Here is a 16,229-nt window from a genome sequence, read left to right as displayed (position 1 = left end):
GCTAATTCAATCCTCTCCCTCCAAAACTAAGGAAATTTTGTTTGTCAGTAGAAAATTTAATATTTGAATGTTTTCCACAAGAAATTTAATATTTGAATATTTTTTCTAAAAAATTTTTGGGTTAGAAATTTAATTTTTGAATTTTTTCCCCAAAAATTTATTTTCTTATGAACGGCTATGGATTTTGAAAAAAAAAATTCATAAAAATTAACTTTTTGAGAATAGCCTGGAGCTTTGAAATTTTTACCGAAAAATTAATTTTTTTAATAGTTGTAGACTTTTGAAAAAAATTTCAATATCCAATTGCATATTTGAACTTTTTTTTTTTAACTTTAATTTTTGCAAAAAACTTGAAAAAGTTTAATTTTCACAAAAAAAAAAAGAATTAATTTTTGGATACAAAAATCTGCCCCCTCCCAAAAAAAAATCCTGTAGACGCCTTTGATATTAAAAATGTATTTTTTAACTATTATTCTAAATATTAAAGAAAAGGCATCTGGAATTTTTACTAGAATCGCATCAGAATCCGCATTAGTATTTGACACTCCATATCTCGAAAAACATTTGAAAAACAAATTCCAAATATGCCCTACATTATATTATACCATTGTGATAAACACTTTTAGGGCTTTAATTTTTTTTCATGTGTGAGAAAAAGGGACTCATACTAGCCGTACACTGTTGCAACTCTCTCCGGTCTCCCTACTAATATATCAAAGAATGTATGTACTTACTTAACAAGGTAAAAAAATAAATATTGCTTATAATAACATGTAGATACATAGTATAGAATTAAGAGACCAGAGGTGAAATTTTTTAATTTTTGTTTTCCATGCCATAATTACTTATCTGATATAGCATATTATGTGTGGTATAGAGAAACACAAGAGATACAATGTCCACCATATGGCCGTGAAGTACTTACTTAGCAGGCCATTACCTTGTTTTTAACATATTTATCTTCTTCAATCCATGTTTGCAAAAATAAAAAAAGAAACGAAAATAATGGCAAAATAAAATATGGAGGGGGAAACTTGTTTTCACCACTTGGTACACGGTCATAAAACATTGGAATATATATTATATATAAATACATATTTTTATTATCATCCATTGGTACTACATATATAATACCATTGTATAGATATTCAATTTTGTGAAGTCATTGTTCCACCTTTGACCGTTTAGTTAGTGTTAAAGAATAAAGTTTTAAAATTTTATATAAAAAAGTGATTTGCAACTTTATTAATGTCTTTCATTTCAATCAATTTTTTTTTGCCTGATATTTATTACTACAGAGTGGGAACACAAGATATGCTGTAGCATTTATTTACAATTTTACCCTCGTTATTTTTATTTAAAAGGTTTCGGTACGCAACCAAACGACAGCTGAAATAAAAATAAACAAGTTTTGTTTTTATACCATGTCTCTAGATGCAAAAAAAGTCGGAGGACAATAAGAAAAGCGACGACGCCTTTACTACCGAGATAGGTGTTTAGATGCCATTTGGATTTCCATCCGGACTGCCTACATCATCAAGAAGTCCATTACAGCCCCATAGAGCCTAAAAGAACCAAAACTGCCAGCCTCCATATGGCCTTCCTCCAGCCCTTAACCACTTTGCAGTTTGGGGTGTCCTGGAGAAGAATGTCTGTCGGACCTCTCATCCAAATTTGGATACGCTCCGAAGTGCTATCATGGCAGTATGACACGTCATGGACACGGCCTTTATTGTCAAGAGCTGCCAATCTGTTCGCCAGCTTGTCGAGTCTGTAACTGCTTTTGAAGAAGGACATATTGAATGAAAAATATAGCTCAGTATTTGTATATAAAATTGATATATACAAATTGATTATTGAGTGGTCTTTTCTTGATTTAATAAAAATACCTTTTCTCAAAATTAAGACATGACACTGCAAGTTTTTGGGTCCACACATTGTATATATTACAGAACTCAGAAATTAAGATAATATCTACTTGATTTTAGACATGGAATCGTCATTTTCAATTTGGATAACACGGGAATAATTAATTAAATCTTTAAAAAGTATCACAAATAAATGAGTTGCTTAGACAAATTGCAACGTATATAGAAAAGTGTCTTCTTTTCTTTGAGTGGGATCCCGGAAAATAATTATTTAAATTTTGGAATCAGTAGACATATCGTGGATTCCGTATAGGTAAATAATAAATACTGTGCACCATAATTATTTTCTTTTTGTATTTTAAAAAGAAATAGTACATGTTAAGCTTGTTCTATCCATAAATATATTTTCAATTTTTATTTTCTTCATTTACATCATTAATTAACACTAATAGTGCCACTAATATTTAAAATGGTGGTTTTCAATTTTGATTATATTAGCTTTCTTCAGGTCATTGTGCTAGGTGAAGATTTGACCCCAAATCGTATGTAGACCATTTAAGTACCCGTCAAAATACCCTACTTGGTAGAGTAGCCATCAAACTTCAATCAATTGGGACTTAACCCCTCCATAAACTTTTAAAATTTGACATATTTAAGGTTTTTAGAAATGAAATATTTTTTATTGCTTTTACTTTGTTAAAAAAATTATAACATTTTTTTTTTATATTTCAAACTTTCTGAAATATTTATTTTGGGATTGATTGTTTTGTATTATAAGACCAACCATTGTCTGTACCCCCTCCCCTCTCCCTTCTAGTCAAAGACCTACTTGTATTTATAAACTTTATAGGATTTTTTAAAATTATGAGTTATGACATTGAGAGGAACATTCACCTTCTTTTGATTAGTTGATCCCTACCATTTTTTTTGTGAAGATTTGTAATAAAAATAATGAAATTTTTTAAAGATGGTAATTTGAAAATTATATTTACAAAAACCACACAAAGTACTACATTCTCATAAAAATAATGAAATTTAAAAAAATATATAAATAAATCGATTTTTTCTTCTAAAAAAATATTATATTCAAATTTATACAAATGATAGAAAAGGACACTGCACATTTACCTTTGTCCTAAATAACCCAGTAAGAGCAAAAAACAAAAAAAAACTTGCCAACAGCCTTCTTTCATTAATTCGTATGATATTGTCGTGAGTGGTAGTGAACTTGTTTGCTTAATAAACAAACTTATGTTTGGTATAGGTCCTCTTTTTTTCGAGAGTAGATTGCTCGTAAATCAAGCTATTGTCGCATTTATCTTTTATTAAACTTCAAACGGAAGTGCAATTCTTCAATCCACAAAAAAGTCGTATTATTATTTTGCAAACCAATCATAAGAAGTAGTGCAAATTTTGTCTGCATTTATTTATTAAGTGATTTACATTCAACATACCTATAGAGGAATATCCTGTTTTTGCCTTTTTGGTTTTTTGCGAGATGGATTTATCTGTTTGTGGTGGGTTTTTTTTTGCTCAGAGTACACATCGATGAAAAGGTAGCTTGTAAATCAATGGGGGATATGGAGTGATGTTTAAAGTATGTGCTTCAGTAGATGATGTTCTACATATTTAAGAAAACAAGGGACATAGTATCTACCAATTGGTATGAGTATTTGAATACTTTTCGATACTTTATATTTCTAAACATTTGAAAGGAATACAAAATTACTTACGTCATGACAGAAAATTATCTAGCATCGCCATCTGTGATGTCTAATATATAAAAGCCAACTAAATCTAGAATAATTTGATCACGTGGTCGTTGTTTCGTTAAACAAATAAATGAACGAATGAAAAAAGTTTCAAGAAGTGACAGATACAACAGGCCCTTTTCCTTGAACATCAATAAAACTATATCCCCCAAATTTACATTACAATTGTATAATAGTATAGTGCGAATTATTGTAAGGGAAATTCTGAAATTTTGGGGAAAATTTCTACAAAATGTTTGGTTCTTAATTAGATCGATAAAAACGAATTTTAAAACTTATAACGTAAAGTTATCGTCCTTTGAGGGGGTCGATAGTTTGAAATTAGAAGACTTTTTTTAATAATTATAGACGGTTTTTATTATTGTTTTTACAGATAGGACATTTTGTTTTGGAAGAGAGGTTCTAAGTAGTTCAAAGGTAATTTAACGGTTACATCATTGGGGGCTCAATATGGTTTCATATAGTAATAACACTTCAAGTACATATATTTACTATCAATTTAGAATACTTCGTATCCCTTTAAATACGTCCCTAACGCTGTACCCAACGTATATGTAGAACTAGTTCTGAAAGTCTTCATGCCGCCATCCTTCGATAAAAGTTCCTAATAAGTCTAAAAGCTATATGTACCTCGATCTTTATGATATTTTACAGTAGCCTATAAACTATGCATTGAATGTATCTGATGATTATACCTCCAAAATCATATAATACGTAGCTAATCTTAACATAGGTATTATTTATTAAGTTAATAGTTAGCATAAAAATTCACATATAATTTTGTTTTCTGCTATCAATTTATCTTATTTTTCAACCCAAATTAGTTTTCTAAACGTTGATTTGTTGACTTTGAATAAGCTCTTGTTATGTAATGAAACACTCTAAAAAATTATTGAATAATAATTTCTGAGGTGGGAAGAATTGGCTAACTGGAATCAACTAACGAGCCTTTTTTCTGTTTCTTTTTAGAAGAAAAGTTGCAAGGTTGAATTATTCGGCTCTTAGACGGCTAAAAAACTATTTTTTTCCATGCGCATTTTCAGTACAATTATTTGTTATTTTTTTTTTTTTTTTTTTTTTGGGGGGTCTTTTTGAAGGAAAAATTGTTGATTTAGACGACATTTTCATTTTTTCTTGCCGATTTTTAGCATTTTGTAAATACAAAACTAGTATATACCACTTAAATAGGTACACACAAAATAAAATCTGGAATAAGAGATTGTCTCACACCCCTTTTATGTCCTTCAGGCAATGTATGATCAATCATGGTCTATATTATGTACATACACGTCTTCTAACATTTCAAAGTTAGTAATTTTGATCTCCTTACTACATACATAAATATATATTATATTATCTAGTATGTGGCTATACATAGATATAATATAAAATATAAATAAAGATCAGATAAGAACTCTTCAAGAAAACAAAACGAAAGAAGTGAGTAAATCTAATTCAAGGTAAATTCTTCTTTTTTTCCTGGTCTTCTTGTTGTTCTTTCATTTAGATACTTACTTAACTGAGCAAATGAGCATTAGACCTCTTCAAAATAAACCTTTATCACATAGCATATAATATTTAAACTGACGTGATTCCCATTTTCCAAGATCTTAACTAAATAAATACGAGGGTCGTCAGAAAAGTTTCCGACCTAGCAAAGATACAATACATTTTTTCTGTATTTTTTTATTTTATTTTCCAACATAGTCTCCTTGTAACTCCAAACACTTATCTCAGTGATACTCACGTCTTTGTAAACCATCCAAATAGTAATCGACGGTTTTCTCTGCAAAATAATTGTTCATGAGACAATTAGTTTTTTTTTTGGTTTTTTTTGTTCAATTACTTAAACACAACCAGCCTTTATTTTGTATGCTATTGATAGAATCTATTTCAAGGGGTACATTTGCAAAAATAAATAATTAATGACAGCTCAATTCTCGGTTTTCTCCATTTTTACTAAAAAAACTATAATCAACTCGCTCAAACGACTGTTACCTAACAACTGTGCGTCCAAAATTTTGACTTTTTTCAATAATCATAGACAGTTTTTGCTTGTAGGAGGAAACCTACTTTCATTCATTTCACGAATGTCCTAAAGTATACCACGTGGTAAGCATGCCTGTGGGGGTCTCTTGGTGGCTTCATATGAAACATTGATCTCCAATACTGATTGGTTGATGATGTCATCCCCTTCCTATAAAAACTTCAACAAAATCGCACTAATAATTTGAAAAGTCCTTCTTGTCCTCTAATCCGCACGTTCAAATAAGTCCATGATTCCTGCAAGTTTATATAAATTGGTGGTAAAATAACTTCATCTTTTGGTGAAGTTTGGAGGAAAGAGACCTCAATGATCAATCCGCTTCATAGTCCTCGCTCCTGCTTAATGCTGGGGCTTTTATTTTTCATCATTGATCTTTTTACGGCACTTTTTTTTAAGAATAAGAATTTTTGTGAGTTTTCATAAGTTTATTTTAGAGCTCTAAAGAATATGGATCCACAAATCTACCTTTTTTGTTCCTTACTTTGTCTTAGGTTTTGTTTTTTATCTGTTTGTATCATTATTATTTGCTTTGACCGTTGAAGATTCAAGAAGGGTCTATTGTTATTTGATATTTTAGTCGTCATGAATGAGAACAAGAACCATCTGCTTATTTGTGTGACTGACTTGCATAGACACATCATCACCATTCCACAAAACGAGGAAATAACCCATTTCATTTTTATGATTATATTATTATTATTAACTTACATAACTTGGAGGATCACCTGTCTTCAATAAATAATTCATGTCTTGCATTCATAAACTAACTTTTTTAAACATTAATATGACTGTGGATTGTGGAGCCAACGATCAGTCTCTAGCTACGCCATAACCCCACTATATATATATATATACATGATAAATTAAACAATAAGTGTACATTAAAGAAATAATAACAATAATAAGAAAAACAAGTGGACTCTCCCATATCATTCGTTATTGGTTAATTGACAGTTTTCTTAGCGCATTTTTAATCAAGATCGGAGAAGAAAAAACGAAAAAATAGAAATATTAAGGTTTTTTTTGTTTTTTTTTCAATCAGTACGTTCCTTTTTCTCTGGCCCCCTTGTCATTAAAAAAAGCACGTAGATGGTATACCTTTACACAAATATAAATTTATATGTATACTTAAACCAACGTGTATTAGGGTGGTCCTTAAAAACCAAGGCTTTTACTATGTAGTTTCACCTCGTGTAGTGTCAGTCCTAATTTAGGACTGAAAACTGACGTCCCGTTCAGTTCAGTCTCGGTCCAGTCCACTTCAATCTGTCTCCAAAAATAATCAAATTCTGTCCTTGATGGCTTTAGTCACCTTTATTTCTTCTTTTTTAAATCAGTTCTAGAGCTGACTCTACGAAGGACCGACAGTCTTAGCCCCTTGTTAGTGAACTGGGATTTTCTGTATCCTAAATTATATATAATGGTTTCAACTCCGTTTAAAATAGATTTTATCGCTGGTACTTTTTAGTATGCTCTTAAAACGTCCTTTAAAGTAAATAGATCTTTTTTGTTGTTATAAATTGTAATTATATGAAATTATTTCTAAATTTTCACTTTTTAATCATGGTTTGTGAATTAGATTAGTAATTTTTTTGCTTTTATGTCGTTTTTCCTCTTCTTTTTTTGTTTTTTTTCTTATTCCCAGTTTTTCTTCTTAAGTTATACACTTTGCTTTTAATTTAATATCATATGTTATTCTATATATCACAATCAACCTCATTTAAAGTAATAAACACAATTTTGGTATCTAAAATTCGTTAATAAATATTTAACCGAATTTTGTATCAATAATGAAATTATAATGTTTTAACTATTCTAATAACAAATGCTATCTCGTACATACTCCAAACTAATTACCCCCTGATTAATTTGATTAATATGTATTTTTTCTCATTTTCATGAACTCGTGGTAGTATTTTTAGCTTTTAAAATATTACTTACATTTTGCAAAATGGATGAAATAGTTAAGATGGTAGAACACAATTATAATGCGTAACTTTGAGTCTATGTGGACTATGATCATATAATGAAATTTATTTCATGTTTGGGTTATAAAGGATATTTACTAAAGGAGAGTTAAGGTTTGGTCCCAAGGACTGATCCTTAGACTGGACTGGACTGAACCGAATAAATAAGGACTTACGCAAAACTAGTCTCACCCCTTCCATTTTGTTCCATTCACTGTGCCACAATATTTTATGGGGGCCCTCACTTCTTATTGTCTTATATTGAAAAATAAACGGAAATAATTGTATATCTCTAACTTCTAATAATAACATATAGTTATGTACAATACCAACTTTGTCTGTTAGCAAAATTGTCGTTTAGTAGTGTCAAATTCAATTCTTATTGAAGACTCAAATAGATCATTTAATATTGTTTGATTTACAAAGTATTTTATCTACAAAATAAATCATTATTATTTGGTGAAATCTTCCTTTTTCATTTGGTACTGCTATAATTTTAATTTATTCTATATTTTATTTGTGTTTCAAAATAAAAACATCCGCAAATGTAGAGAAATTTACCATTTTAGTCAATATTTTAGTGGTCAACCTTTGCTTCGCCACATCTGCATGTCCCTCAAATTTTACCATTTTTGACATGGTAAATATATTTCCAAACATAAAAACCGATTGAGAGCGTAATGAAAGATTGAAAAAAATACCCACGTTGATATCATAAGTACACAATACTGTGTACTTACTATTTAAGTAGGTATATGGCCATATATTCTATGGAGCACATAATTCAAATGGTTGTATAAAAATACTAGAGTTGTACATATCAGTCTATTATATTTTAGGATTTTGTATAATTATAAATCATCAAAAATGTATACTGAAAGACGTCATCTAAATTTTAGATATTGCGTTAATCGTAGGTGTAACTTAAAATTAAACATTGAAAATATAGAAGAGACAAAAAAAAACAACTATGGGCCTTAAAATTTATCCTATTCATTTTATATGTCATTTAAAAAGTCTCAAATTTTAAAAGCGTCCTTTACAGGGCAACATTTTTACTAATATTAAAGTAAAGTATATATGTTTAACGAATTAATTAGTTATATAAAAGTTTAAGTATCATTCATACATATGTATAAATATAATCTAATGTTGATATATATACCGATACTCTAAGGATACTGGAGTACTGATGCATTTAAATGCTACTATACAAAACTGATATTAAAGCAACAAAAATTTTACGTACGTCTCTGTAAGGGCATGTAAATTGTTGTTTTTTTTTAAATGTAAATCAGATTATTTATCCTTAGGAGAAAAATTAGCAGTGGGGAAAATCGTTAAAGAAATTATATTTGAAAAAATTTGGGGTATGAAGTATTAAAGAATATGTAGATAGAGCTCTTAACAGGGAGTCAACATAAATTGTTTTCCTCCAAGTACATGAATTGTCAAGTGTGGCACTTTTTGACCATATTCATCTCCATTGTTGATCAAAACTTCATATCCTTTAACCAACCATTGTTTTTGGCTACTTTGTTGACTACTATCATTAGCATCCCACAAGCCCGCCATTATCTAAGACCTAATGTTTGGATAGCATTTTTTTGGAACGACATGGAAAAGGAAGGGTACTTGAGGACTCTTAGTCCGTTGTGAAAGACCTGTTTGGAATGTAACGATCAGCGGAAATATTCATAATCTCCGAAATGTTTCTAGAAATATACTTAAACAACGTTCTATTGGAAAGTTTGTGAGATAATTTGTGAATTGCCCTTAACAACATTTTTTGTATTATATTTTTAGTCGAAAACTAATTTTGGTAGCAGAACCGGTTTAAAAATATTAGTATCGTTACAATACTAATAGAATCCTTTGCCATAAATTCTTAATTTAGGTCTGATTGATCATTCTTATTATATACACTAGAGAAGATTGATTAATGATGACGTCACCTGTTGATATATATATGATGATATCATTTAGCAATGCTTGTTCTATTAACTAAATTTTGCTTACAATTCGAATGAGACCAGAGGTCTAAACTTAAGGATCTCTAGAAAATAGATACTGTAAAGGTAGATATACTTAAAAGAAATATGTCAATAAGTGCTACTACAAAATGTATTTTAAATGAAAATGAAAAAATGGGAAAATAAATTTATGTTGTTTTTTTCTCTTTTTTTCATTCTCTACAAAGAAGTTAAAATACAAAATATACATATGTACTACTACTACATACATACATTGGAAGAAAAGTGATAAGGATCAGAACGAAAAATACTCTATATTTTTCGGCAAGAGATAAGGTGCATGATATGATGATACAAATACATATAGAGAGTGGAGAGGGAGAGATCCCTCTATCCAATAGTCCCTTCAGAAAAAGGGACTTTTACTGTTACACACATATGTATATGAAAAAGAAGAAAATATGTACCGAAACTGAAATAGTTTTAGGTCTTGAAATGCCTTTTATTTTCTTCCTTTATGTTATACTTTTTTGATGGTCGTTATCTATCTGTAGTAGAAGTAGGTATCTATTCGGTCATTTTGTCATAAACCTCAAGTGTTCTAATTGGCCACCAGGTGAGTGAAAATTCCAAATATCCAAAGTGCTTTTTATTATTCTTTTTCTCAGGTTCGTTCCCCTTGTAGTTTTATAAAAAAAAATCAAGGTTCGAGGTTATGTTGTTAATGTTTTAAAGCAAAAAAAATTGTGTAGATTGATTAGAGTAGAATTTGTACAACAGTGGTTCCTTATCATTGCTCCTCAAAGCCTTTGTGCTCTGTAGTACATTATCATATTATAGAAACATATTCAATGTATAATTTTAAAAAATATTATTAAAAAAATATTCATTTCCAAGGATTTTTGTTGCATTTTGTATTTTTTAAGTGTTCCCATTTTGAAATATTAAAATTATCTACTCATCGTGAATGGATCCTTTATTTTTTCGATCCTGGAGTCTCATTACCAATGAAGGAATTCACTCTACTTACTTAAGAGGTTTGGTAATTTCCCTCGAATGAATTCTCCTCTATTCGTCCCTCGAGTAATTTGGAATCTGGATTCGAGCATCTCTTGAGATGGATATGACGTAATGAAATTTGAAAAAAAAAAGTGATGATAATCTTGACTTTTTGCTTAGACATCCCCATAAAAAATGGAATCACAACAAAAAGGAACAAAAATCCTTGGAGATGCAGTTTTTTTTTTAAATAATTTTTTTTTTTTTAATTATGCATTGAATATTTTTTTTATACTAAAGGCTACACTTTTCTTCATCACCATGTATTATGAATAAGTCATAGGGCTCTATAGGAGAGTGTCGTTTTTCATCAGTTTTTAGACTAAACATGGAAATATATCAAGTTCAGTAAAAGTTTAGAAGTTTTAGAATCAATAACAGCACTTTAGGACAAGTCTTATTGATCCTACTTTTAATTTGAAGATTGTTTTAAGAGTAAAAATGACTAGTTTAATAATAGAATAATAGTTCAGAATTACATACTATAATTCCAGATATTTCAGAATTCAGATGACTCAAGGAAAAAGTGAGATCTGTTTTACATTCTGCGCTCATAGAAAAATTCCATTATTGTCTTCAATTGAATTCACATCCCCTTCCAACTGTTCCCCTGAGTAATTATTCAACACAAAGTGCAATACTTTTGACTTGTTGCTACTCCAAATTAGAGGAAAAATACCAAAATTCCTTGAATCATAAATTACAGTCAATGAGGCTCCTATTTTTACCTCTTTACGTATTATTATAAGTATCTATATATCTGCCTTCCTTATTTTTCTTACATAGGTAGCAGCTACTTACAAAAAGAGATGAAAAATAGGTTCGATATTAATTGCTTGATATAAAAATAAAATAAGATAAAAAATTCTAGCATAAATTAACAAAGTGCGTTATTTTATTATTATTATTATCACTATTTTTATAGGTACATACCAATCTAGGGAAGAAAAAAAATAAGGTACATATTAGTGTTGAGACTAGGTCCGAGACCGATCTATTTTTCGTTTCGATCTTAAGAGATTTTTTTTTTTAATTTTGGTACTAAGGTATTTGGTATTTTTGGTAAGTTCGAGTGACCCACAGCTGAATATTTTTAACTGAGCAGGACAAATTACATATTGGCGACGTTATCAGCGGTTATGCAGAATTTTTAAAAAGGGATTTAGATGGGTCATTGGGTTATTTTAGCTGAAAAGTTTTTAGCTTTTCAATAAATGCCAAATTTGACATTTTTTTAGAAGAGACAAAAATGTTATTTTCAATTCTGTAAGGTGAACTTTTATAGAAGAGACTAAATTTGAACGAATAACAATTTATAAAAATAGGGGAATTTTTTTTTTGTATCAAAAGTTATGACATTTAATTTTTTTTTAGATTAAAGGATTTTTTTTTAAATTTTGATAATCATAAAAATTCTACAAAAGTGAAGTTCAATGGCCCCAATGGTTCCGGCGTTGTTCTATACCTATTGACAAAGCGGTATTAAGAAGAATTCGGAGTGATGCTCAAAATTTATGAGAGGGAAATCCTCTCATTGATTAAAAAAATGAGATTTTAAATTAATTTTTTACTCATTAAAATTTTAAGGAAAATGCATTTTATAAATAAAAAATGAGTGCCCAATGGAGCAAGAGTGAGTTATTGAGTGGCACTAATGCTTCGTGGCTAATCGTGGATATCCCTTAAATATACTTATAAATTATCCTGTCTAATCGAGGAACGGGGTCAAACCCACTGAAATTTATATAATGATCATTTAAGAACCGTGAACCATATGTGCAAATAACCTCATGTAACCCGGATCCACAATTAAAGGTGCACTATTCCAGAGCACAGGACAGAAATTTTCTTGTCTGAATTATAAGATTGTATTTATTTTCTCAAAAAAGAAAGGAATTAATTTTTATCAAATTTATTTTGTAACAAAATTATTTTCGTATGAACTGCAATTTAACACGAAACTGGTCCATACCGAACTTGAGCCAACTGAATTGTATTTACAAAAAATTATAACGGGTTCAGACCGGTCTATGATTACCAGACCGACCCCCAACACTAGCGCATATAACTACTATCAGAGACTGAATGAGAAGATTTTGGGAAGAGAGAGAAAAATAATGCGAAGTTAATGATACGCACGCTACCCTAAAAGGTTCTTCCATCCAAGTTTGTATGGTTATGAACTTAGGTAAAATATACACTTGGATATGCATTTAAAATTGGATTTCACACTTCTTTTATATTTAATATGTAGTATACCATCATTAATGAGAGTAGAGGTTGAGTGCTACTCTCAGGAGAAAGCCTTACATTGCAATCACTTCTAATATTACATATTAGAGTTGAATTCCATTATTACCTGAACTTGAGTATAAAAACTCTACTTTACTAAAAGGGACAACTTTTTGAAAATAACTAGAAAGATTATTTAAAAGTCCGACTACACTTGAACTCGAATTATAACCAAACCTGAATTAGTCGAAGAATGATGATTAGTCAAATTTGTGGTATCACGCACAAGGACAGTAAAAAACTCCATACAGACGTGGCTATTTAAAAGAAGAACCGTTCCCCATCAACACAAAAGTAAGCTAGAATAATTTTCTTAAACTTGAAGCTCTTCAACGAATTACTATCGAATTTCTATCAATAAATTACTCCTAGTAACCCTCTAGAAGGCACTACAAATTGTAGTTGAAGTATGCAAAATAATAATGATAATAATTTGGGGATAAAAATCCACGATAATTCGTCGAAAAGGAAAGTGTAATCCATCCTAAATTTTGAAAAAAAATCATAGTAGGTTTTTGTGTTGTGTTTTGTGTTGACTGCTGAATATTTCTTTATTTTAACTCTTCGTTAATTCTGGGAACCCTTTATTTGCACTTTATGGAGTAAGATTACTAATCAACCTTTTGCACATGACGTCATCATTACAGATTTAGAAGAATAAGTTGTCAAATTTTAAAGAAATTATAAACATTTACGCCTATAAAACAGTGAAGTTTTTCCGCCTTTTTATTTATTTCCTTAAACTTTTTGTGATATTTTGTATAATAACTGGCAACAACTATGCTTTTGATTAATCTATAACGTAGCTATTAAACCCCTCTATTCTACCCACCCAATACTATTAAAAGTGAACGTTATAAAATATAAATCCCTGAAAAGTGCAGAATATTTAATTAAAAATCCCTCAAGAGATTTTGACAGACTGTTATAAAATAATACAATATAATATTTCTCTAAAAATAAATCGAATTGTCTTCCGCTTAAGACAAGGTACATAATTTATATTTATAATAATAATCGGTGCCTTTCATGCTCTCCGATGATGGAAATTCGTTAGATGTTTAGGGAGAAGAGATGCTTGCTTCTATGTATGTATGTACTTAAATGATTTATCACTGGTTGTTAAAGCAGTGAGTAGAATACCGCACCAGGGGGTTAACCATTTATGAGTGTCAAATTAACCTACATTAAATGCTATAATAATAAGTTATTATATTTCCGTGGGACTTTATAAAAATTGAATTAATTTGTGGGATCCTCATCATCCTCTTGCCGACAACCTACCTCCTCCCTATTGTTTCGTTCTTTCTCCAGAGGAACGGTCAAAAAGAAGTTCATTTTTTCCCAACAATATTTCATCATCAATATCATCTTCTGAGGAGTTAGTAGACCAAGATCTTTTCTACTTACATAGTTAGTTAGTTAGTGAATGGGAGCAGTTTCGTAAGTACATATACACACAATCAACCAAAGAGCTAGAGGGGAAATGAGATTAAAAGTGTGTATGTACCTATACGGACGCTCTGCTTTAATTATAAGTTTTTTATATATACTTAACTCACTGTTTTGTTTTTCTTCACAGTGATTTATCAGTTTGATGTATGAGGCAGAAAACGTAATATAGAAAATACTCTTGCCAAATAATTATTAACCTCCTTCACGTTTATGTATAGAAATACATGGTACATATGTAGTTTGTTCGTTTCCTATCCATGGGCCCACTTGTACAGTCTATGCAGACTCTCATCAATAAAAGGGAGCAATTAGTTGAGTGTTAAAGCCTTGAAATAGTAACAGCTTTGAACATTATCTATATTAACAAAAAAAAAAGTTTGATTGTAGGACGATATTAAGAATCTATTGCAGGGATTCTCAACAGGCGGCTTGCAGGTCATATCCTGCAAGTGAGTGCATTTCATACATTATTTAATAACAATCACTAAAATATCTAACTGCTAGTGCGCAAAACCTCCCCTAAAATCAAATTGAGTTATGTATCTCAAATTTGTTACAAAGTTATGATACATTTCTTTCGTTTTGTATTGTCTTAACCTCTGACTTGACAATATTCAATGGTCTCTTAGAGTGACTATACATAATCTTCGAAGCAAGTTTGATCAAAATAGATCTGTAACTTTTGCCGAGATCCTAGTGACAAAGGCAAAAGCATAACCTCCGTTCAACTTCTTTGCTGAGGTAATAAAAATATTATTTTATTGAAGGCTTGATCATATGGCGTATTCCAATTTATCCTCTTGTTAATCTTGCCCATAGGGTATGAAATGTACAGATTCATTAATTAATTATAAATGAAAATGTTGTTGGACTACAAATCGAGTTGATTGACATGTAATCAAACTATTAATTAAAGAACGTGTTCAAATCAGGATCTTCTACAAAAAAATTCTGGATTGGATTGTAACAGGTTTTGAGCTTTTAAAATAATTGGGCCTTCGTATTTGTAAAATGTTGGAATAAATATGGTCTTGCGAGTTCTAGTTCTCCGATGAATGCCATGAAAAATAAATATCGTCATTAAGTCACTCATGAGTACTTAGATCAGATAATAAGGATTGCCACAATCAGTCTCGATGCAAGTTTTAAAAAGATAGCTCACAATTCACGAAAAACTTAAAGTAATTAGAACAATTATATATAAAATTAAAATATGTAAACGGATGTGACTTATATTAGGATGATATTTTTACTGTACAATTAAAATCAATATTTCCATGTGTAGCCAGCTGGATGAGCTCTTCATCTCATTTTGTTTAACACTCCAAAACTGTAGAGAAACCCTGCTCTATGGGATCGAAACCTAAAGAGAATAAAAAATTTATCTTTTTTAAAGTAAAGTTTATGGTCTTTACGACAATGCCAAGGCTTTTTGGTCTTTAGTACGAGATTAAGACAAGAGCATGTTTTTGAGGGATCCAGATCTACAGAAGAAAAAATATATATTGACCTAATTTTGTTTAACTAGTTGCTTTGGTTTTACTATGAGATCAAGATAAGGCCAATACTTTGAGGAATCAAGACTAAGATTAGTTTGTGGATTGAGACCAGGAAACAAAAAAAAAGCTATTTGAGTCTTGATTTTGATAATGACCCAAGACCGATCCCTGTAACTACAACACTAATCCATCACTAAATATATATGTATAACAAAAAATACAATAATTATGGCACGATTTCCTTGGTATATTTTTTTATTTATTTCTTTTTTCAAAGAGGATCGAAAACTTGACAAT

Source organism: Lepeophtheirus salmonis, chromosome 5, assembly GCF_016086655.4.
Source record: "Lepeophtheirus salmonis chromosome 5, UVic_Lsal_1.4, whole genome shotgun sequence".
Classification (NCBI taxonomy): Eukaryota; Metazoa; Arthropoda; class Copepoda; order Siphonostomatoida; family Caligidae; genus Lepeophtheirus; species Lepeophtheirus salmonis.
Note: the sequence above shows the minus strand (reverse complement) of the source record.